Source organism: Parasteatoda tepidariorum, chromosome 6 (assembly GCF_982258835.1).
Source record: "Parasteatoda tepidariorum strain Cologne lab strain chromosome 6, Ptep-v5.0, whole genome shotgun sequence".
Taxonomy (NCBI): domain Eukaryota; kingdom Metazoa; phylum Arthropoda; class Arachnida; order Araneae; family Theridiidae; genus Parasteatoda; species Parasteatoda tepidariorum.
In genome coordinates, this window is record NC_141760.1 from 17,804,730 (window position 1) to 17,830,212 (window position 25,483).

Below are 25,483 nucleotides of genomic sequence, written 5' to 3' on the forward strand. Positions count from 1 at the left end.
TTACTCGAATCGGTTAATTCCATAAATCTTGAGGTACTGACAATGTGAAATTACCGATAATTCCGAAAAGGGAGAAAAGAATTGTATGAATCAACTTTAATGCAACTCTATCATAAATTAAGTCATTAGCCTCAGATTGGCAACATGATTTAATAGGATTTAATTATATTAAATTAAATATGATTTAATTACGCGGAAGATCTCATATCGAACTACAGCAGTAGGAGTTTTAATGACACATTCCAGATAAATATGAGGGATCCTCATTTCGTAGTCTATTTCATTATTTTTCTGAGTTTTAAATTTAACGTAAGTTTTAAACTCTGTCCAGAGAAAAAGCACGCCCACATCAGCTTTCAGTGATAAGTGACAACATAAGTATGTCACAATGCTGTTCCTTTGATATTTTTACAGTTGTTTTTATTTCATTTAATAACCACAGTTGAACATTAGACCAATTCCGAGTTAACGACTATCAATGTTCTAATCTTGTTCTAACCAACCGAGTTCTAACCAACCGAGAAGACAGTGGAATTCCTGGTTCCAGCATTGGAACGAACTAGCTTCCGCGGAGGACTATTTGAACGAACAAATCCGCATTTGCGTTACGTACAGAAGAAATCCACGCAACCTCTCACGGTTAACCCAATGGTAAGGGGAATCTAACCCATTTACCACTAGGGATATTTTACGTCAGCACTGTGATTAGCGTGAGTGGGGAGTTAAATTTGTATCTACCAGACATTGCTGGGATTCGAACCAAGGTGACCTATTGCCTGAGCCGCCGCGGTTCTTTTTGCAGTTGTTATTACTTTCTTGATATTTAAACATAGCTGGTAAACATAGCTAAGAAAAAAAGATTGAAAGAAAGATTTAAAAAACTATATACACTATAAAAGATTTTATAGCAAATAATATAATATTAATGTAATAATAATAAATTACTGTATAATATAGTAATAATGAAAAAGCATATAATATAATAATAAAAGGGAGATTTCCGTATCGTTACCCTGATCTGTGGCAGGATAGCCAAGTCTTGATAATTTTCGGGCAGCTGCCTGCGAGAAACAAAAAAAAAAAAAAAAAAAAAAAAAAATCACAGAAATGGACTAACTTTCGTAGCCACCTTCGGGTAAACGTCTATATGTTTTTTTTTTTTTTCTTTCTTAAATTACAAATTTAAAATCTATTTGGCACCTTGGCGATTGTAGTTGGCGCTACAGATAGCGATATGTAAAAATATCCCTGCAATAAAGCGGATAAAATTACCTCTCAATGTTAATTCCCCCCCCCCCTTTAGCCTTAAAAATTAATTAGAAGGATGAAACTGGATTTTTAAAGTTTTTTTTTTTAAACTGTTCGAGTTAAAAAAAACTAAATACAAAACTTTGATTAAACTTGAAAAATTTAAACTAACCTAAATAATAACTTTTTACGATTTGCTAATTACGTTATATCTTTATACATCGATAACAAATGTTTTAATTTGAAATTTGAAATAAAATTACTAAAAAAAAATATGTTGAATAGAATTAATGAGAAATGAGGAAAGGGTGTATTATTAAAAGCGGAGATTGATTTTTAATGTCGTAACTGTAAAAAGTTGGAACCCAGCAGAGATCCGGTAAAAAAGACCTTCACCCCAGAAGAGTTGCGGTTTTGTGAAATGCAGTGGAACATGAAAAAGGATGCGCATGGCAGTGAAGACAAGATCAGGGAGCGTGTGTGGAAGGCCAATTACACGAACTTTACAGGTAACGGTCGAGAACCAAAGCGAGACAACACATACCACGCCTTCCGGTTCACAACCGGACGCTTTTAAAACTTCACAAAAGAAAATAAATGCCGATTTATAAGTTGTTGCTAGGCGATCATCATTTGTTGTAAATGTTCCTTTTATTTATTAGATTTACTTAAAAACATAACATGAGCTACGGATTTGATCCTTATCCCAGCCTATACGATTGGATATTGTTTTCAAATAGATCTAATTTGTAGATTGCAAGTGTTCTTATATTTAAATCTACTTAAAAACATAACTATGGGTCTGATTCTTACACGAGCCTGTAGGATTGGAAATATTTCAAAAAGTGGTCAAACCTGTAGATTGTAAATGTTCTGATATTTAGAGTTACTTAAAAACATAACTATGGGTCTGATACTAACACAAGCCTATATGATTTTATTTTATTTTTTATAACCGTCGTTGTTGTTGTTGTAGTTCATTTACGTCGCACTAGAGCTGCACAATGGGCTATTGGCGACGGTCTGGGAAACTTCCCTGAGGATGATCCTCTGCAGAGGAAATGTCACCCCTTCTTCGGTAGCCCGACGACCTGCTCGCGAAGTCGAGCACTTATAACCGTCGTTGAACAGCCGATACGATTTTGGGTTTACGACTACTAATGTTCAACTCCGTAGCCTTGTCATTTTGAACCCAATCCCGAAGACAAGGAAACTCCTGGATCAGTACCCCCAGAGGTATTGATTTGTTATCGGAACATGGAGGACTCTACGACTCGACAGATTTAACGTGCATGAGTCACCATTTACTATACGGGGAGTCTGGGATCGAACCCACGAACTCTTGGACATGGGCCCAATGCCTTACCAACCAGGCTATCCTGGCCCTAGAATCTTATGTATGCTCGTTTCTTGTAAGCACTCCACTCTCAGCAACAATAAAAAATTGCTAAACAATACAAGCTTTAGATACAGAATAGTGAGAAATCGCCCTCTCTGCAGTTGACTTAGATATAAATTCCAAAATCTGAGTTTGAATTGAAAAATTAGAGAACTAAAGAAATTTTATCTTGACCTCAGTAATGCTCGAAATTGGTTCTAAATTGCATTCAGAACGTTCTTGGAAGGACCAAGACTGGAATCTTGAGATTTTACACCAATAGACTTAGACAGGCTTAAAAAATTATGCATAGGTACTGCCTAGGTTGATGTTGTTGTTGTAGTTAATTTACGTCGCACTAGAGCTGCACAATGGGCTATTGGCGACGGTCTGGGAAACATCCCTGAGGATGATCCGAAGACATGCCATCACAATTTTGAACCTCTGCTGAGGGGATGGCACCTCCGCTTCGGTAGCCCGACGACCCTGCCTAGGTTGAATCGGACAAATCTATTTCTATATAAGCTCAATATAGGACGAGTAATGGTTATAAAATATATGACGAAATCCAATCATTTTATTTAGGGTGCACCTAGATAAAATATGGTTTCGTAACGGCCCTCTAGTTTTTTTTATTTTTATTTTTAAAATTCAGATTTAAGTTGAATTAACTAGGATTAATGAATTTAAGCAGCAATTAAGAGCACTGGATCTGAAAAATTTATTGTCTTTAGGACACATATATTGTAAGTCAAATCTTCTACCATAAGGAAGTATTGCCATAAAAATAAAGTGTGTATAATTATTTCACCTATTTTAATTCTTTTTCATAAGACAAATAAAAAATACACAACATTTACAGACAATAATAATGCAACCAAACTTAGAGACCAACATAAATGCGAAAATGATTCTGTCCAAAACTTAAATCGAACAATTGAGGAGTAACGATTAACATCGCAAATCTGTCAGATACAATTCATTCTTAGGTAATCGAAGCAAAAAAAGTTGACTGTAATTTAGCACCACCTGTACAATAAATCTTTGAGCCTGAGGTCTCAGACATTATTAGCCTCCCCCCCCCCAACCTAATTTGGTACAATTAAAAGTAAAATTCTGGTTTCTATACAGACAGCAGGCGTTAATGCAGGTATGACTTTTATGATATAACCATATAAATTGTATGGGGATAGAAGAAAAAAAGAAAGTTTCGGTATGACTGGAGGGATGGTTGCCATCTCGAATGCAGATTCTATTCGGTGCACGTACCCGGGCAACAGCTGAAGGGACATAAAAAAAAAAGTGAAAAGGGGTGGAAACAAATGGCTCGTGCTGAACACGTGCCTCCGGGGGGTCTTTTGTACCTAGAGAGATGTGTCACCGTGAATGGAAGTAGCGATAAAAATGTTCGGAATTCGATGATGGTTGGGTAACTCTGTATCATGGGTTGATGAAGGTTGTACCGTTAGGTTCGACGTTATCTGGTTACCTTTTTTATTCGAATTAGAAGCCGAATTCGATTGCATATCAACAGGGGATTTGTTATTTATAACGACTTTGCAAAAAAATTTTGAACTTTCAAATCGTTCGCAATACTAAACCGTTTAAAACCGAGCTTGATAATTAAAGTGTCAGTGGAACCCAGATCATGAACAGCAAAATTTCTTTAATGTATGCATAGTTATGAATGCATATGATAGAAATTGCAACAAGGAACACTTTTTTTTTTGTAGCATAAGATATTTTTTAACAGATCTTAGATGCTTTCTTATCTCTAATTTCATATCTGCAATAGGTCTCTATCTCCAAGCTACAGTTCAAAAAAAAAAAAAAAAAAAGGTTTTAGTTAATTTTTTGTCGAAATGCAAAAACACTATAATTAATATATTGAATATAATGAACAATGTAATAAAAACATTTAACATATAGCATTAATGCTTAAAAAACTTTATATATAACAGTCGTCGCATAAGCCCTGCCACAACCCTCTTGAGGAGTTAAGGCTGTTTTTCGAAAACTCCGTCGCAATATGAAATGATGTTTTTTTGCGAATAATATGCTATTTTTATAACTGCTGTGAGAATTCAATTGTTACTCGTGACTGTTTTTAATAATTAAATACACAAGCAAACAAAGAATGAAAAAAGTAAAAAATATATCTTAATAGGGACTTTTTTCACTTTTAGGTAATATATGCAGAAACCAAGAGAATTTCCGATTAAACCACTAGATCAGGAGATACTGGGAAAATCCAGTAGAGTTAGCAGCTATGTTTATGGAATCTCAGTTGCATGCAAATTCTTGAGTTAGTATTTTATATTTTAGGACCGGCCTAATTCTGAGTCATCTCCGTAGCTTTGTAATTTTGAACTCAATACAGAAGACAAGGAAACTCCTAGAACCAGCATCGGAACAAACTAGCTTTCATGGACAACTTCTTGATAGAACTAATCCGCATTTGCGTTTCACGGAGAGGAAAACTGCAACAACTTCCCATATTTTACGTCCGGTGAGTGCCGGGTGCAGAATTCATATCAAGCAGCCATCTCTGGGATTCGAACCTGCGTTACGTCATCGGGAAGTGAGCAATCTACCTCCCGAGCCACCACTACTCTCTAGTTAATATTTTATAACCATCTTTGAATAGCCGACCCAATTCTAAGTTAACAACATTCAATGTTCAATTGCGCTGTAGCCTTGTAATTTTGAATTCAACCCAGAAGACAAGGGTTCTTTTGAATCAAATATTGGGGGAAATATGCCATCATGGCGGACTTTTTGATAGAGCTAACCCGCATTAGCGTTACATGGAGTGGGAAACCTCGAAGCCAGACAGTAAGAGGACTCTAATCCATGATCTGTCTACCACTGGGGATATTTTAAACCAGCACGGTGGTCGGTGAAAGTCGGGTGCAGAATTCATATCGACCAGGCATCGCTGGGATTCGAACTTCATTGGCGAGCGCTCTATCCCCGGATGGCCAAGGATCAGTAGTTATTATTGTAGCTCTTAATTATTTATTATTATTTTTGCTTTAAGGACGTAATCAAATTGTAAAGGAGATTGCCGTGTGATAGAAGCGTATTTTTTATCACGTGATCAGATTCAGGTACGCTATACTTCTTTTGATTGGATAAAACGATTCGATACACGCTGTTTAATGTACACTTTTGAATTGATCCCAAACTTAAACGCATTCCATTCTAGAGATATGCTTTTGAAGCACCATTCTAAACGCACAAAATAACAAGCCATGGCTGGTGTCTCCCATATTTACAATGTTCTTGGATTTATGGCGGCGACAGAGCGCTATATAAAGCAAACAGGAACTGGATGATCTTCTAAAGCGTCACCTGCTGCCTTTCCCCTTCGAACTGCTCTCATTCATGTATTCAATGTCCTCCCTTTACCCTCAGGGTGGCAATCTCCCATCAAATACAGTCCATCCCTGTGCTCATGAAATTCCTAATGGACATCTTTCACGTACAATGCCCATCACTTGAACACTGAATATCATAAATCAATTCCATAGAGAACCACATCTATCAGAATAAAATTTAGAATGATTAGAGATTTTTTTTAGTATCTTTAGGCTTTTGCGAATTGAATTTAATTGAAAATAAATTTTTTTCTTTCAAAAAATGTCTATAGAAACGTTATATTAATTAGTCTTTATCGCGACATTGGTGTTCAAATCAGTGTTAATTAAAATTAAAGATGTTCTTAATCGAATTTGAAATCCTTATAATTGTATCAAGTCATTTTAAATTTATACTATTTTTTATCTTTGTTTTAAAAGCAGGAGGACACTATTAGCATATTTTTTTTTAACATTAAGCGTTATAAAATGCAGAAACTTTTACCAATTTTCTTACCGAGTCTGTTGTGTTTTACCTTTATCTCCGACCGTTTTAATATTACTATATAAAATGTTGAAAATTTACGGAACTGACCGAGTCTCTTATATTTTACCTTCACCTCCAACCGTTTAAATATTACTTTATGAAATGTTGAAAATTTACGGAACTTATCGAGTCTCTTAAGTTTTACCTTTACCTCCGACCGTTTAAATATTAGTTTGCAAAATGCTGAAAATTTACGGAACTGACCGAGTCTCTTATGTTTTACCTTCACCTCCGACTGTTTTAATATTACTTTATAAAATGTTGAAAATTTACGGAATTTACCGAGTCTCTTATGTTTTACCTTTACCTCCGACCGTTTAAATATTAGTTTGCAAAATGTTGAAAATTTACGGAACTGACCGAGTCTCTTATGTTTTACCTTCACCTTCGACCACTTTAATATTACTTTATGAAATGTTGAAAATTTACGGAACTTATCGAGTCTCTTAAGTTTTACCTTTACCTCCGACCGTTTAAATATTAGTTTGCAAAATGCTGAAAATTTACGGAACTGACCGAGTCTCTTATGTTTTACCTTCACCTCCGACTGTTTTAATATTACTTTATAAAATGTTGAAAATTTACGGAATTTACCGAGTCTCTTATGTTTTACCTTTACCTCCGACCGTTTAAATCTTACTTTATAAAATGTTGAAAATTTACGGAACTGACCGAGTCTCTTATGTTTTACCTTCACCTTCGACCACTTTAATATTACTTTATGAAATGTTGAAAATTTACGGAACTTATCGAGTCTCTTATTTCTTACCTTCACCTCCGACCGCTTTAATATTACTTTATGAAATGTAGAAAATTTACGGAACTTATCGAGTCTCTTATGTTTTACCTACCTTTGCCCCCGACCGTTTAAATATTACTTTATAAAATGTTGAAAATTCGCGGAAAGGTCAATATGCTTTCAAACATTGTTCTGAATTAGTATCATGCTAGGGGTGATATTGTAAGAACCTGATCGTGTAACTGATTTTCACCATACATATTTAATTACCGATGGTCCCACGTTTTGAAACAAATAATCCCAAGAAACTGAAAAGGAAAGATTTACTAACACTAACAACTTTTTCCATTGAAAAGTAGTATATCCTAGAGGGGCCACGGTGGGTCTGGGGATATAGCTCTCACCTCCTGATGAGGTACTCCGGCTCGAATCCCAGTGATGGCTGGTCGATACGAATTTCGCAATCGGTTCGCACAGACCACAGAGCTAACGTAAAATAGCCTCAGTGGTAGACGAATCATGGGATAGAGCAGTGGTCGGCAAACTTATTAGACAAAGAGCCAAATATGAACATTACAACAATTTTAAAAAATATTGGGAGCCAAATTTGCTTGTTTAGTAAACTTTCATTACACTAGATAAAACTAAATTTCATACTTAATAAACATTTATTAATGCGAGCAATGCGCTTGCATCTCCTTGGAAAGTTTGAGTAAGTCAGGTTTGCATGTTCTTGTTTTTATTTTAGGCATGATTCCAAGTTCTCATCAATAAGACGACTTCTATGTTCACTCTTGATAATGTTCATGCTTGAAAAAGATTGTTCGCATATATACCTATGTAGAATCAAAAAGGGAAAGAACAGCAAACGCGAGCTTTTTCCTGATCGTATAAGAGTCAGGAATACTATTCCAAGCGTTGAAAATGATCATGTCTTCCTTCTCCAGGTCATTCAAAGCAGACCACATGTGTTGTGAACTAAGATCAAATTTTTTCTTCTCCAATATTTCCAATTCAACGCAAAGACGTTCGAATTTAGAGGGCCATATCTCCTTGTTTTTTAAATCCAGCAATTGTATTTCAGAGCTACCAATGTTAATTTCAAAAGGAGAAAATTTCAACTAGGTTATCGCAGCATTAAGAGGATTTTTGACAAATGCTAAAGTTACTCTGCTGTTTTTAAATTCCTGAAACCTGCTGAGAAATGCTTCCCTCATATTTAAAATTATTGTTTTAAAATGGGGTTTATCAATAGAGGAATTATTTTCTTGGCGATGCTGCAGCAGGCTTGGAAAGTGAAACAATGCGTCCCTTTCAAAATCAAAACCTGTTTAATAACACAGGACAACGGCAGACACGGTAGATAAGACAAAACTGTTCACAGTGCAATTGCTTGTCTGTGATGCCAATATGTACCCCCACTACTTTAACTTTAGAAAAAATATGCGCGCGCATGCTTGTGGTACCTTTGAATCCCACCGGAGTACACCGAAAACATACGAAAAATTTCAGTCGGTAGTTGGTACATGATTTGTATTTACGTTTACGAAAACTAATAAAATTAAACTCGAGGTCCGTTACTTATTTTTACAACAATATTAAATTTTAATTACCTATCGATCTTTTAACTTAAACAAAAAATTATACATGTTCTCGATTTATAGAAGAATTTTAATTTATCAAAATAAGATGTGATTTTTTTCTTACCAAGTTTTTTTTTAAAATGAAAATGTTATTGCCCCTTCCGTGGATATTTGTGCCAGAGCCGCACTTCAGGAGCCAAAGAGCCACATGCGGCTCTGGAGCCGCACTTTGCCGACCACTGGGATAGAGTAACCGTGCCATCAGGCTAACCATGGGAGGTTTTCGTGGTTTTCTATATGTAGCGTAAATACGAGTTATTTCCATCAAGATGTCCTTCATGAAGGCAAATTTCTCCCAATACTTGATCCAGGAGCTCCCTTGTCTACTGGATTGGATTCAAAATTACAAGGCTACGGAGTTGAACATTTGTAGTCGTAAACTCAGAATTGGCTCGGCTGCTTAAAAACGGTTTTAAAATATAAAATAAAAAGTCCTTAATCATCTCACCATCTATTAAAATGCCAAAATAATTGAATATGGTGCTGAGATGTAAATCAAAAACTGAAAAGAATCACTTATTTAAGTGAAGTTACAAAAATAATTTGTAATAATTCGTTTTAGCATGGATTAAATTAATAAAGCAACTTTGAAAAACGGTTTATGTAACGTTGAAATATAATTTAAAGAGTCTCGCCCTATTTAATAAAGCATAAATCAAAGGATTTTTTAAAAAAAGAAAAAAGTATGGATTAAAATCAATTCATGAAAAATTATTTAATTTTGTCTTATTATATTACGCATGTCCCTTAAAAAAATGGTTTAAATTTGGTAATGAACATTTAACATAATTCATAAAGCCAAACCGTATTTTGTAAAAAAAATATGTAGTTTTTTAAATAAAATAGATTTTTTTTATATATACAACTAAATCTATGATTTAAACCAATTTACGGTTTTTGTCTGATTAAACTATTTATGTGTTTTCATAAAATAAGTCGATTTTTTTGGTAGACGCTTATTAATAGACAACATTAAATTCCAAAGATTTTACTAGTTAAATTGAATTGTATAAATGCAATTTATAGAATCTAAAAAACTGATAAAAATAGAATGATTTTAAATGAATGAATAATTTGCAATTATCTCAAGAACTTCCTAGGATTGCATCAATAAATAACCACACTACAGAATAATACGTCGGATGGTGTGGAGGCTAAGTTTTGGGTTCGAGAATACAAATAGCAAGCCAAGAAAACCGGAATCGCTTTTAAAAAAAATTTACAAGGGAGGAAAAAAAAAACAACTTTTATAGACTCCCATAGAAATAAATCCCTAAAAATGGACCCCTAGAACAAGATTTTCAGTCATGTTCACTATGTTTCTGCGAGTTGCAGTAAAAAGAAAACGATAAATGGATCCTTTCATTTTATAGAAGTTCTTTTTCTTTTAAGTATCGTCTGAAATTCCTAAAAGGAGATTATGGAAACCCAAGCAGTACAACAACAGGTGAAGAAGGAATATATTTTTCGTCATCGTTAAAAAAATAAGACATCTTAACGCGACCTCGAGTCAAATTTCGAAGACCCCTCAAAACGCAGACGATGTAAACAAGGGGAGGGGGGAGGGGGGAGGGATAAGGGAATAATTGCCAAAAAAATACTAAAATAAAATAAAATTGCAGGATGTTTTGAAGAACCGCCCACTTTCGTGAGAAAGGTCGTCAGAATGTTTTCAACAGGTATAAACCTCACTAGCTACCGATTCGGATATTGCATAAGTGTTTTGACGCAAAGCCTTATCATAGGTTGTTGATTTGACTTTTAAAAACACAAACTGAGAAAAGATAACATATAGTTAATTCAAATTCTGTTTCTTCAGCAGAGTAAGAAAATAGAAAACTGTTCTTTCTCATAAAATGGATTAAACTAGTTTTCAAGGAGTTATACAAATTCGTACTTTTCCATTTCGCCGGCGCAAGTGAATTCAGATATTTTATTTATCTATGTATTTCTTTATTTTCTAAAAAAAAATAATCGTGACTTGAAAAAAATATGCATAGTGATAATAATAATAAAAACAGTTGAATTTACATGAGCCCGGTGACTTAATATTTGTGAAATGGAAAAGTACATTAATTTACTTTAAAATGAGAAGTTTTCTCAAAAATTCTAAAGGTATGGGAATAATTTATCAGCATGCTGATAAATTATGTTATAGTTCCAGCTACGCAAGATCCAACAATATCTTACACGCTTGCAAATAAAGACCAAGGCTTGTTAATTAAAAAAATAAATTCTTGTAATTTATGAGTAAGGTAACAAATAACTATTTAACTGTATCACAATTACGTGTTGGCAGTTATAAATAAATATATTTTATACAACTCATATTTCAAAAAAAAAAAGAAAAAAAAAAACTTAACTTCTTGTAATTTATGAGTAAGGTAACAAATAACTATTTAACTGTATCATAATTACGTGTTGGCAGTTATAAATAAATATATTTCATACAACTCATATTTCAAAAAAAAAAAAAAAAACTAACTCCTTCTCGGTCGAGTTTTTTTACGAATTTCCGACCCAAAAAAGCATGTTTTTTTTAATGCTGAAAGTTAATATATATGTTCTATCCTATATTCGAAAATGCAAAATGTTTTTGTTAGCCAGCAGTTTTTTGCTTGACCTATTGGTGTTGAATTATGTGATGTCCCGTCCTCTGATCTCCGGTTTTCCCTACAATGCACCCAACCAACTATTATAACATATTTATTAATTCTATTGCTTACGGCTGCATAAAATAAATATTAAAATTAGGTAAAAAAAATTTTTTTTAAATAATTTTCAAACCTTCCCGTTAAAACGGCTTTACAATCAATCTTGGACATCAGAGAGTAAAAATCAATTTTATCACAAAATTATTCTAATTATTTTGACATGCAATGGTAGCACTAATGGAAGCGAAAATACAAAATGATTTTGATTTCAATTCAAGGCGGGAAATCTCACTGAGAAAATTGTTAAGAAAGTAGGACTAGTTGTGCCATCTCTTAGCAATATTTAGTAATGCAAAAATAATGGCGGGATTTAAACAGACGTGTAATTAGCGACGAATTTAATTTTAACGATGCAATTTTTCTCTACGTCGCACGGCATGCGACGCCGACAGAGAAGGGGTTAAAAACTAAATAAATTTGTTTTTTTTAGTTGCAAAATTCCTTTTAGTTTCTTTAGTGGCATTTTTTATCAAACACACAGTGAGATCAACCGGTCAAATTTTAATACACTGCACTAAAGAGGATTCAAGTGGTCGAGCGATGCGTTATGGCAATATAATGATAAGCCACGTTTTAGATTGGACAATATAACGATAAGCCAATATTATAGCTAGTGCGTGGTTTATAATTTTCTTAGGTAATATATATAGGTATTGTGATAAACCACACACTAGAGACATCGTGGTATTTTTAACTAAAAAACGCTCTTCCGGATATCTTGAAAATGTGGCTTATCATTATAATAACTTGAAGCTCTTAAGTAAAGAAGTATGAAATTTAACTTTTTTTTTAACTTGCTTTTGAAACATAGCTTAAATATAGAAAACGAATTCTGAACTAAAGATTAATAACGATAATTATTAAGATTAATAATGCTAAAAAAATTATTATGTCGAAAAATGTTGATTAAATAGCCATGATATTTTTCTGTTACTGTAATGCTGAATCAGTTACTATTGCATAATTATTGTAATATTTACTTATTGTATTACTATTGTAAAATTAAATTATGCACGAATTAAAATATAATTCCTGTTCGAGTACAATTAAATATTGTTTAGAAATTTACTAATATATAATGACTAAATAGAAGTTTATAAAAAAGAACTTAGCTACTTTTAATCAAATGATTAGGTTCTTTAAGAAGCTTTTCAAATGTTATTTTTTCGATTAGTAATTTTATAAAAACTGGATTAAAACGAAAAACTTCCTTGTAATTGTAGATTTTAACTTAGCACAAGAGACTGTTGTTAATTGATACATTATACATTATATATAATATTACTATTATATAGAAAACTGCAAAAAATAAAATAATAAAAATTTATTTTCATAATCCATGTTATATTAATAAATTTTTAAGATATATTTAATTACAATGAAATAAACATTTAATAACATGAAACAGCTTACTAGCCCGAATTAAAACGTTCGTTAAATCCATATAATTTTTAAAGCGAACTTACGTCACTACTTTATATGTCAGTTTTGCTTTGCGGTTTAAAAGGTTATCTCTTTTTCAATGAAATTTTTTTCCCTGTGCTACCATGATTTTTGAGATATCTCTTTAAGTTAATTTGATGTACCTGATTCCAGAACATAAACTTCATTAATGAAAGCATGTTACAACTAATGATAACATTTACATAAAAAATATCATACTTTAGTGGCAAATTGTTGGAAAAGCCACCATATTTTCTGTAAATCAATTAATTACATTAATTAATTTCCGTCAATTAATTAATAACATTTTCTTTTGAAGATTTTATAGATTATTCTTCAAGCTTAGTTTTGTAAGATAAGCAATTTGAATACAGATCAAATTATATAAAAAAAATAAAGTTTATGCTTCTAACAGATATAAAATTAATAGTAACATATTTTAGTAATGAGTCAAAATAAACGCGAGCCAAGATAACTAGTGAGAAAGAGGTTTGAAGCGTTCGAGATGAGATCTGTAGAGGAGAAGAAGTAAAATCCCTTTCCATGGGCATATTGCAGGGAATAGAAGTAGTGATGACTCATCTAACGGTATAATACCTCACAGAGCAGATCGATCCCCTCTTATGGTTTAAAGAGCAACTTGATAATAACGAACTTTTTTTCCTTTTTTTTTTATAAATACCCTGACCAAATATTGAACTTATATGAAAGCCTCTACGCGTGACTCCTGGTTCAAATAAAGTGGATTAACTTCATATTGTATCTTTTGAAATTTAGTTTGTAAAGTTAGAAGTAGGACGGAAAGGAATTGAATCAGGATAAATTTTTCCTGTTAGCTTAGATAAAATAAAAAATAAATAAATAAAAAAAAAAGCATGAGGAGTTTTACAGCATCTAAATTTTGGAGAAAATATACATCTTATTTAAATTTGCTGTGAATGCAAGGATATATTGGGTAATTCGGAAAGTAATTTTAATTTTTTCCATCAGAAAACTTAGTTATATATTTTCGTAGCCAATTTCATGCTTAAGCAGCATAATCGTTGTATATTTTGATCAGATATAGCCAAACTTGCTAGTGAAGAAGTTCGATTGCTCTTTCAAGTATGGAATGTAAAAAGCTGAATTTTTGGCATAATTTACTTTATGCTCTCGAAAAGGTAAAAAATGTTGTTTAAACAAGAAAAAATATTATCCGATGTGTATGGAGAAGATATATTATTGTACGCCAGTACTCTAAAAATAGTTTGAAAAATTTCGATTTGGCGAAATTTCGATTAAGATACACGATGATGCATCACGCCAGTTTAAGCTAATGAAAACGCAATAAAGGCATTAGCGCTGTTTTTCGAAGCTCTGTTGCTAAGAAAAAAAAAAAAAAAACATATTTGAATTGCCTTACACTTGAAGCAATGAGATGATTTTAAACCATATGCATAACCTTGTCGTGAAGAATTATCTGGACTTTAGAACAGATTATTTTTAGAACAACTAATTTAACTATTTTAAAAGTTAGTGAATTTAAAAAAAAAAAAAAAAAAAAAAAAAAAAAAAAAAAAAAAAAAAAAAAACGTCAATTTGGCGACATTTTTTCACCGAGATGAAAATTATCAAAAGCACTGCCTTATTCTCAGTTTTTTCTAAATTTTTATGAGCCCAGGTAATGCAGCATTGGAGTAAGTTTTTAAATATTAAAAAATTAGATCACAAACGCATTTTATTTTCACAAAACTGTGACTTTTCTCCATCATGACATTTTGCGCCATTTTCAAAATAAGCGTAGAAAGATAGGCTAAACTTGACCTTAGTCATGAGTAACAGTTGCAAACTCACAGCAGTTATAAAAATAGCATATTATTCACAAAAAAGCATGATTTCATATTACGACGGAGCTTTCGAAAAAACCTTAATTGATGCAAACTGAAGAAAAACAACTGGTGAGATAGTTGTGACATTAAATTGTCGAATTCGAAAGTTCACGATCGTTTAAAAAACATAAGGTTTAATCTCAAAGCTCGTCATATGGATTCTTCAAGTTTTTACGGAGAGAAATTTGTGTCATCGTGTTGATTGGCATCTGTGATTTACTTCTCAAACCTCAAGAAAATTATACATTTTTAGGCGCATCAACACTGTGAACGAGAAATCGATTGTCTACAACAATGTTCCATGTTCTAAAAAAATGTTTTGGACTGTAAAATAAAAAAGCCATAGTTTAAGTGCTTTGAGCTTGAAACAATGCGATGATTTTAAACTATATATATAGAATCTTGCCGTATCTGGGCTTTAAAACAGATAAATAACTTATATATTTTAAAAGCTATTAAATTTTTTAAAATATTGCCAATTTGGATACATTTTTCCACCTAGAAGAAAATTGCCGTATTTTCAGTAAATTTTTAAATATTCAGCACTGGCTTTAAATAGCTAAACGTGACTTAGTAACAGTTGCAAACCCACAGAGCAGCCTTAAAGAAGAGATTTAAGATAAAAAGTGTTTTTGGTCATATCCTGTTTTTGGGAATACCTACATGAGGTGACAATAGTTATGTATCCAGTCAAACTGTGAGAAAAATCCCAATTACAGGGTTGATGATAACCTTTGACCAACGGAGCTCATTGTGGGTGGATCATGGAACTCCCCTTTCTTAATTCAGGATCTGTACTCATAATGATTAAACTTTAACATTTGAGGGGGTAGATATCTGAAAGACAGTATTGAAAAAAAAAAAAAAAGACAATCTGCTCAGAAATGATAAACTTTTCACATTCTTCATAACACTTTTTCTATGAGTGTTTTCTTTTCAAAAACTATAATTCATTTGATGTATATAGTTTCCATAATTCCTTTGAAGTAATTGATTTTAATACATTCACGTTTATAATAGATATTTAATATTCTGAAATTAAAGGTATGTTAATTATAAATTAATCTTGTGAATGGGATATTTATTATTCCACTAGCCATGGCTGGCTACCATGCAACTGCTGACGAAGTATAGTAGTCCCATGTGGTCTAGTGGTTAGGATTCGTGGCTTTCACCCACGCGGCCCGGGTTCGATTCCCGGCATGGGAAGAATTCTCTACAAAATGAGAAATTTTTTTTATTATTAATTTAATGATTTACAGTCAGATAAGTTCTTTCACTACTGTTAATTATGTACAGTAACTACCAACTAAATGATTTTGAGAAAATTAATTATGTTATGTTTTATTGACATTTAGAAAAATACCTACGTAATGATAAAAACAACGATAATCGACGAATTCATTTAATGTTTAAGTAATTGATTTTAATACATTCACGTTTATATTAGTTTTTTAAAATTTTGAAATAAAAAACATGTATTATAAATTAGTCTTGCGAGTGGGTTATTTATTATTCCACTAGTCATGGCTACCATGCAACTGCTGACAAAGTGCAGTAGTCCCATGTGGTCTAGTGGTTAGGATTCGTGGCTTTCACCCACGCGGCCCGGGTTCGATTCCCGGCATGGGAAGAATTCTCTACAAAATGAGATATTTTTTTTATTATTAATTTAATGATTTACAGTCAGATAAGTTCTTTCACTACTGTTAATTATGTACAGTAACTACCAACTAAATGATTTTGAGAAAATTAATTATGTTATGTTTTATTGACATTTAGAAAAATACCTACGTAATGATAAAAACAACGATAATCGACGAATTCATTTAATGTTTAAGTAATTGATTTTAATACATTCACGTTTATATTAGTTTTTTAAAATTTTGAAATAAAAAACATGTATTATAAATTAGTCTTGCGAGTGGGTTATTTATTATTCCACTAGTCATGGCTACCATGGAACTGCTGACCCAGTGCAGTAGTGCCATGTGGTCTAGTGGTTAGGATTCGTGGCTTTCACCCACGCGGCCCGGGTTCGATTCCCGGCATGGGAAGAATTCTCTACAAAATGAGATATTTTTTTTATTATTAATTTAATGATTTACAGTCAGATAAGTTCTTTCACTACTGTTAATTATGTACAGTAACTACCAACTAAATGATTTTGAGAAAATTAATTATGTTATGTTTTATTGACATTTAGAAAAATACCTACGTAATGATAAAAACAACGATAATCGACGAATTCATTTAATGTTTAAGTAATTGATTTTAATACATTCACGTTTATATTAGTTTTTTAGAATTTTGAAATAAAAAACATGTATTATAAATTAGTCTTGCGAGTGGGTTATTTATTATTCCACTAGTCATGGCTACCATGCAACTGCTGACAAAGTGCAGTAGTCCCATAGGATTCGTGGCTTTCACCCACGCGGCCCGGGTTCGATTCCCGGCATGGGAAGAATTCTCTACAAAATGAGATATTTTTTTTATTATTAATTTAATGATTTACAGTCAGATAAGTTCTTTCACTACTGTTAATTATGTACAGTTACTACCAACTAAATGATTTTGAGAAAATTAATTATGTTATGTTTTATTGACATTTAGAAAAATACCTACGTAATGATAAAAACAACGATAATCGACGAATTCATTTAATGTTTAAGTAATTGATTTTAATACATTCACGTTTATATTAGTTTTTTAAAATTTTGAAATAAAAAACATGTATTATAAATTAGTCCTGCGAGTGGGTTATTTATTATTCCACTAGTCATGGCTACCATGCAACTGCTGACAAAGTGCAGTAGTCCCATGTGGTCTAGTGGTTAGGATTCGTGGCTTTCACCCACGCGGCCCGGGTTCGATTCCCGGCATGGGAAGAAATCTCTACAAAATGAGATATTTTTTTTTATTATTAATTTAATGATTTACAGTCAGATAAGTTCTTTCACTACTGTTAATTATGTACAGTAACTACCAACTAAATGATTTTGAGAAAATTAATTATGTTATGTTTTATTGACATTTAGAAAAATACCTACGTAATGATAAAAACAACGATAATCGACGAATTCATTTAATGTTTAAGTAATTGATTTTAATACATTCACGTTTATATTAGTTTTTTAGAATTTTGAAATAAAAAACATGTATTATAAATTAGTCTTGCGAGTGGGTTATTTATTATTCCACTAGTCATGGCTACCATGGAACTGCTGACACAGTGCAGTAGTGCCATGTGGTCTAGTGGTTAGGATTCGTGGCTTTCACCCACGCGGCCCGGGTTCGATTCCCGGCATGGGAAGAATTCTCTACAAAATGAGATATTTTTTTTATTATTAATTTAATGATTCACAGTCAGATAAGTTCTTTCACTACTGTTAATTATGTACAGTAACTACCAACTAAATGATTTTGAGAAAATTAATTATGTTATGTTTTATTGACATTTAGAAAAATACCTACGTAATGATAAAAACAACGATAATCGACGAATTCATTTAATGTTTAAGTAATTGATTTTAATACATTCACGTTTATATTAGTTTTTTAGAATTTTGAAATAAAAAACATGTATTATAAATTAGTCTTGCGAGTGGGTTATTTATTATTCCACTAGTCATGGCTACCATGCAACTGCTGACAAAGTGCAGTAGTCCCATAGGATTCGTGGCTTTCACCCACGCGGCCCGGGTTCGATTCCCGGCATGGGAAGAATTCTCTACAAAATGAGATATTTTTTTTATTATTAATTTAATGATTTACAGTCAGATAAGTTCTTTCACTACTGTTAATTATGTACAGTTACTACCAACTAAATGATTTTGAGAAAATTAATTATGTTATGTTTTATTGACATTTAGAAAAATACCTACGTAATGATAAAAACAACGATAATCGACGAATTCATTTAATGTTTAAGTAATTGATTTTAATACATTCACGTTTATATTAGTTTTTTAAAATTTTGAAATAAAAAACATGTATTATAAATTAGTCCTGCGAGTGGGTTATTTATTATTCCACTAGTCATGGCTACCATGCAACTGCTGACAAAGTGCAGTAGTCCCATGTGGTCTAGTGGTTAGGATTCGTGGCTTTCACCCACGCGGCCCGGGTTCGATTCCCGGCATGGGAAGAAATCTCTACAAAATGAGATATTTTTTTTTATTATTAATTTAATGATTTACAGTCAGATAAGTTCTTTCACTACTGTTAATTATGTACAGTAACTACCAACTAAATGATTTTGAGAAAATTAATTATGTTATGTTTTATTGACATTTAGAAAAATACCTACGTAATGATAAAAACAACGATAATCGACGAATTCATTTAATGTTTAAGTAATTGATTTTAATACATTCACGTTTATATTAGTTTTTTAAAATTTTGAAATAAAAAACATGTATTATAAATTAGTCTTGCGAGTGGGTTATTTATTATTCCACTAGTCATGGCTACCATGCAACTGCTGACAAAGTGCAGTAGTCCCATAGGATTCGTGGCTTTCACCCACGCGGCCCGGGTTCGATTCCCGGCATGGGAAGAATTCTCTACAAAATGAGATATTTTTTTTTATTATTAATTTAATAATTTACAGTCAGATAAGTTCTTTCACTACTGTTAATTATGTACAGTAACTACCAACTAAATGATTTTGAGAAAATTAATTATGTTATGTTTTATTGACATTTAGAAAAATACCTACGTAATGATAAAAACAACGATAATCGACGAATTCATTTAATGTTTAAGTAATTGATTTTAATACATTCACGTTTATATTAGTTTTTTAAAATTTTGAAATAAAAAACATGTATTATAAATTAGTCTTGCGAGTGGGTTATTTATTATTCCACTACTCATGGCTACCATGCAACTGCTGACAAAGTGCAGTAGTCCCATGTGGTCTAGTGGTTAGGATTCGTGGCTTTCACCCACGCGGCCCGGGTTCGATTCCCGGCATGGGAAGAATTCTCTACAAAATGAGATATTTTTTTTTATTATTAATTTAATGATTTACAGTCAGATAAGTTCTTTCACTACTGTTAATTATGTACAGTAACTATCATTTACAAAATCTTGGGAAAATTAATTCTATTATGTTTTATTAACCTTTACAAAAATATCTACGTTATGATCGATAAATAACAACGATGTTTCATAATTTTTGCTTACAAAATATTTTCAAGAAATCTAAACTCTACAAAGCCTGTTTTATTTCCTTTCATGCTAATTATAAAAATTTATTAGAAAAATATATAATAAAGATTTTTTTTCTTCATTGTTTTATTGAAATCAGAAGACAACGAAACTTACAACACAATTTAAAACTAAACTTACATTGTACTATGAACTAGAATCATTTTAATGGCTCCCCCTGAAATGCAATATATTACAAACGATACTCCGCTCTCTTATCTAAGTACAGTGTACTCTCGATATCTCGAACTTCGTATATCTCGGAAACCTTGTTATGTTAAAAAAATATTCTTTCCCTGGGCATTACATATCCATGTAATGTTAATCTGAATTCCTATAAATCTCGTTACGTCGAATATTTTCCAAAACCTCGTTATGTCGAATATTTTTCGAAATAGAAAAGGAATTTTTTCGGAAAAAAAATCACAATGTACGTTTATTATAAACTTAATTTTTCTATTTAATGCATAATTAAGTTACTACTTAACATAATTAAATAACAGTTAACATAATTAAGTTAACATAATAACATAGTTAACATAATTAAGTAACTACTTAACATAATTAAGTTAACATAATAACATAGTTAATATAATTAAGTAACTACTTAAAGTAAACTAACATTACATACACAATTATTCTTATGTTTCATGGCTTTATTTTTTAGAGTGCTATTTTCGAATAAATCGTTCTACTTTTTCGAACATATTTAGCTCTGAACTTGTTATAAGGAAAACTCGGCTACACCGAATTTTTTTTAGCCACCCTTCAACTTTGAATTATCGAGAATATACTGTAGTAAAATTAACTCAAGTTATAAAATACATTTCTAAATCATTACCACAAATAACGGCTTTTTTCTGAAAAAAATTCACTTCGGAGTAAAAAAGAATTATATACAATCTACACATACATCATTTTTAAGAAGTCGTCAGGGTCACGCGTTAATTACAATTCCTACAGCGGAACTTCTAATTTATTTATTTATTTATTTTTTTAAAGAAAAGAAGCAATAATGGAGTTGCTGTGGCTTGTGTCTAAATTAAGAAACGGTCCACTCAGAGAACCAAACAAAACCACAACCGCAACTTTTTCCAACTTGATTCACGAACCCAAGAAAGAAATACGAGTTGTGGAAATAGTTTTATATCTTCCTCTCTTTAAACACTTTTCCGGCCTCCATGATCGCTGACCCAGAGATCTAGAGTAATTTTAACGTTTCTGGGAATGGTTATAAATGATGAAGTTGGGACCTTTATCTGTTAATTAGGCGTCGATTTATTGAGCCTCGTTTTCGGCGAGGGCTATATTAAACGTCAGCAATGTGTAATTGATGCGGAGAGTGTTTATTGACTGAAAAAAAATAAACAATGGGCTCGGGACATTAAAAAGGAATGCAACAAATTAAAATGACCAAGACATACTGATTTATAATTTTATTCGATGCGACAGCAACATGTAACTTGCATTCCATATTAATTATAGTCTTGAGAATAATCCTGTATCTATGGTTGCTTTTTTAAAGATTTGCAACTTATTTTTGAGTCAATAGCACTCGATTAATTCAAAGTCTTAACGCTGTTTTTCGATGCTCTGTCTCTAAGGAAAGTAAAAAAGCCATAGTTTAAGTGCCTTACACTTGAAGCAATGCGATGTCGTATTCTCAGATTTTGAAAATTTTTATAAGCCCAGGTAATGCAGCATTGGTGTAAGCTTTTAAATATTACAAAAATTAAACCACTAACTCTTTTTATTTTCACAAAACTGTGGTATTTCGCCATATTGACGCCTTTGCGCCATTTTCAATACAAGCGTAGACAGAGCTGGCTTTAGATAGGCTAAGCTTGATATAACAGTTGCAAACTCACAGTATTTATAAAATAACATAATAATCATAAATGGCATCGTTTCATATTACAACAGAGTCTTCGATATACAAGCTTCAGTACTACCGTGAAATAAATGTGTGTTTTTTATAATAAAAAAATATTTGCTATTCATTCATAGTTAAATTACGCCACACTATCCACCTGTATTTTTGATCTAGTCAATAAGCGATGCTAGGTTTTATGGCTGTTATATACAGGGTTATTCATAATTACCTCCGGGATACCGCCATTTTTCTTTACTACAACTGGCTTCAGTGGTACATGTTACTGCCATCTACCGGCAACTGCTTAAATTAAAACTTGAATACTTTCGGAATAATTTCATATGTTCTTTTTTGCCATATTCGTCTTAGTTTTTTTACTATATCGCTTCGAAACCCCGGAGGGAATTATAAATAACCCTGTATTGCTGTTGAAACCTTTTTAGTCTTAAGAGTTATATCATACGTGTAAGATGGTATGTTTGCTTTATCTAAGAAAAGATGTTTACAACTGATTTCTGTGTCAATAGTACTCGAATAATTTAAGTCTTAAGCACAAGCGAACAAGCATGTTCCGGGACGTACTACTATTTGAGAGTACTAATATATGTACTCCTAGGTTCGTTCTATCCAAAAAGAGAGATATTTGCTACCGATTAATATAAAGAGAGAAAAGAGTTTAAATTACGTCATATGTAATATCATACTTGTATTTTTATTCTATTCCATAAGAGATGCCAGGTTTTATGGCTATTATATATTACTGTTGAAATTTTTATAGTGTAGACCTATAGCTGAAGTTTTTAAATTTATTTGATAAGGGGTCAACTTCGAAATTGGAAATTTAAAGCGGTGCTATTTATATTACCTCATATTTCACTCAGTTAATTGAACCACAAAATAGCAAAAATAAAGCAACGTCGTTTCTTTATTTAAGTTAAGATGGCATTAGATTTTAGCGTTTATTTATTTAGTTATTTTTTTAAAAACTAATTTCCCAACGCAGACAGCAAAAACATATCTGAAAATAAATAAGTAAATAAATTCAAGGCAAATATTGTAAAACCTCTTTTGTTAATTAATTACTTATGGCACTATATCATTTGTTTCAAATTTTTACATAGTTTAGTTAAACGCAAATTTAAAGAGAATGAAAACGTTGTTTTGATCTCCACTATGGGTTGTTGTTAGTGTTGACTTTTGAAGTGGATTTTTTTTTGTCGAATAACGGTCAAAAAACTGACATAAATTACTGATGCTGAATTACAAGAATGCTGAATTGCTTTTTAAAAAGTAAAAAATTTAAGCGAGCGATGATTAACAATAAAGGCTTGATTTTTTAATTCACCCCTAAATCATAATATTTGAATATTTTTTCGTAAAAAACATTTTAAATTTCAAAATAGGTTTAATTTTTTTTTCAAGTTTTAAAATTGTCCAATGTTCTTGCTGAGCGTTGAAGATTCTTTGAGGAATAGAAGTAAATGTTTTGCAGAGCACTGGAAAATGTTTTGCAGAAAACTGGGAAATGTTTTGCGGAAAATTGGGAAAGTTTTGCGGAGCACAGCTTGTGAGCCTCGGGTCTAGAGACCTATATTTGCTCTATCTGAAAAAAGATATTTGCAATTTATTTCCGGGTAAATAGTATGTGATTAATTGAAGTCTTGAGTACAATCGAGTCTGTTTGTTCTATCCAATAAGAAATATTTGCAATTAATTTTCATATCAACGAGATAAGAGAAGTCCTGGTTACTACCATGCATGTATGTTTGCTCCAGTCAAGAAACGATATTTACAATTTCCGGCTATAATTCTAGATTAGGTATCATAAGACATTATTTACTTTTTAAAGTTATTGTGCACATCTTGGTGGTAAACAGATTTATAAATGACTGAAGAAAATATGATTTCAAAGGGCAAATTGTGTGGGTAATATTATGACATCACCAAACTTTTTATCCAATACTATTTTATGTCAGAGAAAAACTTGAATGTAAACAATAACAAGCTTCCGAAAACCGGAAGAAATTTAGAAAACTTCCGGTGTATCCCTCCGCTTATGGTATGCTTACGAGGCGATGCGTGAACAGGCTTAATATTCAGGGAAGCTTTATTATTGTAATTTGTGTTGAAATTTACGCATAATTTTAACATTCATAAGAGTTCCATGTAATTTACAAATTTTATCTGATTGTAAGCCTAAATCAAATTTAAGAAAAATAATATTAAAACATAAATAAAGTGTCAGGTTTGCCATGTTTTGAGTGTTATCCCTTATTTGACTATAGTTGCGCAAAATATCACTGCTTGTAATTTTTTGGGTTGCATCATAAACATGCTTGCTGAGTTTTCCGAATACATTTGTTGTTTGTTTCGTTGAAATTTAAATTGAAAGAACACGTTATTTTGTACACACTACAAATACAATAATATTGGATGGCGTGTACAAAATAACGTGTTCTTTCAATTTAAATGTGAATAAATGTATTCGAAGAACTCCGCAAACATGCTTATGATGCAACCCAAAAAATTACAAGCAGTGATATTTTGCACAACTATAGCCAAATAAGGGATAACACTCAAAACATGGCAAACCTTACAATTTAATTATGTTTTGATATATATTGGTTGGCGTGAGCCGTGATGACTCAGGGGATAGAGAATTAGCCTTCCAATGAGGGGCACCGGGTTCGAATCCCGGCGATGGCTGGTATATACGAATCCGCATCTGGCTTGCACAGACCACAGTGGTGACGTGAAATACTACTGTTACTTTTTATTTTTATATAGTTAGTACTGCTTGGTACTTAGTTCGTAAAAATCAGATCATTAGAATGTTAGCCTCCCAATGAGGTGAATCGGGTTCGAATCCCAGCAATGGCTGGTCGATTCGAATTCTGCACCCAGCTCGCGCCGACCACAGTTCTGACGTGAAATATTCTGATTGGTAGACGGATCATGGGTTAGAGTCCCTTTGTCGTAAGGCTAACCGTCGGAGGTTCTCGTGGTCTTCCTCTTTATGTAACGCAAATGCGGGCTAGTTCCATCAAAAAGTCCTCCACGAAAGTAAATTTCTCCCCAATACTTGATCCGAGAGTTTTCTTGTCTTCTGGATTGGGTTCAAAATGACAAGGCTACCGAGTTGAACATTAGAAGTCGTAAGCCACAAAATTGGGTCGGCTGTTCAACGACGGTTATAAAATATAAAATAAAATATTAGATAGCATGATTTTTTAAGCTGAGGCGTGAAAATCAATCGGAAGTAGCAACCCGGAAGTCTTACGATGAATTTAACCCCTAGCGGCATCTGTGCTTAGTTTTACAGGGTCAATCATCAATAAAGTTGAATTGAGTACGAAAAATAATTATTAAATCCGTAGTCCATAAGTAATAGACTTAGAAATTTTAATAAAAGTATTGATTTTCAATGACTCATCGTCCAGTACATGGAACGACG

The 25,483-nt window shown here is 32.2% G+C and overlaps 7 non-coding genes across 7 annotated transcripts; all 7 read left to right on the forward strand.

Annotated features, from left to right (window-relative positions):
* Nucleotides 1–16,076: 16,076 nt before the first annotated feature.
* On the forward strand, nucleotides 16,077–16,148 carry TRNAE-UUC (transfer RNA glutamic acid (anticodon UUC)). Its single transcript has one exon. It is a non-coding gene; the product is annotated as a tRNA-Glu (tRNA).
* A 352-nt stretch (nucleotides 16,149–16,500) lies between these two features.
* On the forward strand, nucleotides 16,501–16,572 carry TRNAE-UUC (transfer RNA glutamic acid (anticodon UUC)). The gene has a single exon. It is a non-coding gene; the product is annotated as a tRNA-Glu (tRNA).
* Nucleotides 16,573–16,924: 352 nt separating this feature from the next.
* On the forward strand, nucleotides 16,925–16,996 carry TRNAE-UUC (transfer RNA glutamic acid (anticodon UUC)). The gene has a single exon. It is a non-coding gene; the product is annotated as a tRNA-Glu (tRNA).
* A 762-nt stretch (nucleotides 16,997–17,758) lies between these two features.
* TRNAE-UUC (transfer RNA glutamic acid (anticodon UUC)) lies at nucleotides 17,759–17,830 on the forward strand. The gene has a single exon. It is a non-coding gene; the product is annotated as a tRNA-Glu (tRNA).
* A 353-nt stretch (nucleotides 17,831–18,183) lies between these two features.
* TRNAE-UUC (transfer RNA glutamic acid (anticodon UUC)) lies at nucleotides 18,184–18,255 on the forward strand. The gene has a single exon. It is a non-coding gene; the product is annotated as a tRNA-Glu (tRNA).
* Nucleotides 18,256–19,017: 762 nt separating this feature from the next.
* On the forward strand, nucleotides 19,018–19,089 carry TRNAE-UUC (transfer RNA glutamic acid (anticodon UUC)). The gene has a single exon. It is a non-coding gene; the product is annotated as a tRNA-Glu (tRNA).
* A 764-nt stretch (nucleotides 19,090–19,853) lies between these two features.
* On the forward strand, nucleotides 19,854–19,925 carry TRNAE-UUC (transfer RNA glutamic acid (anticodon UUC)). Its single transcript has one exon. It is a non-coding gene; the product is annotated as a tRNA-Glu (tRNA).
* The last annotated feature ends 5,558 nt before the right edge of the window (nucleotides 19,926–25,483 follow it).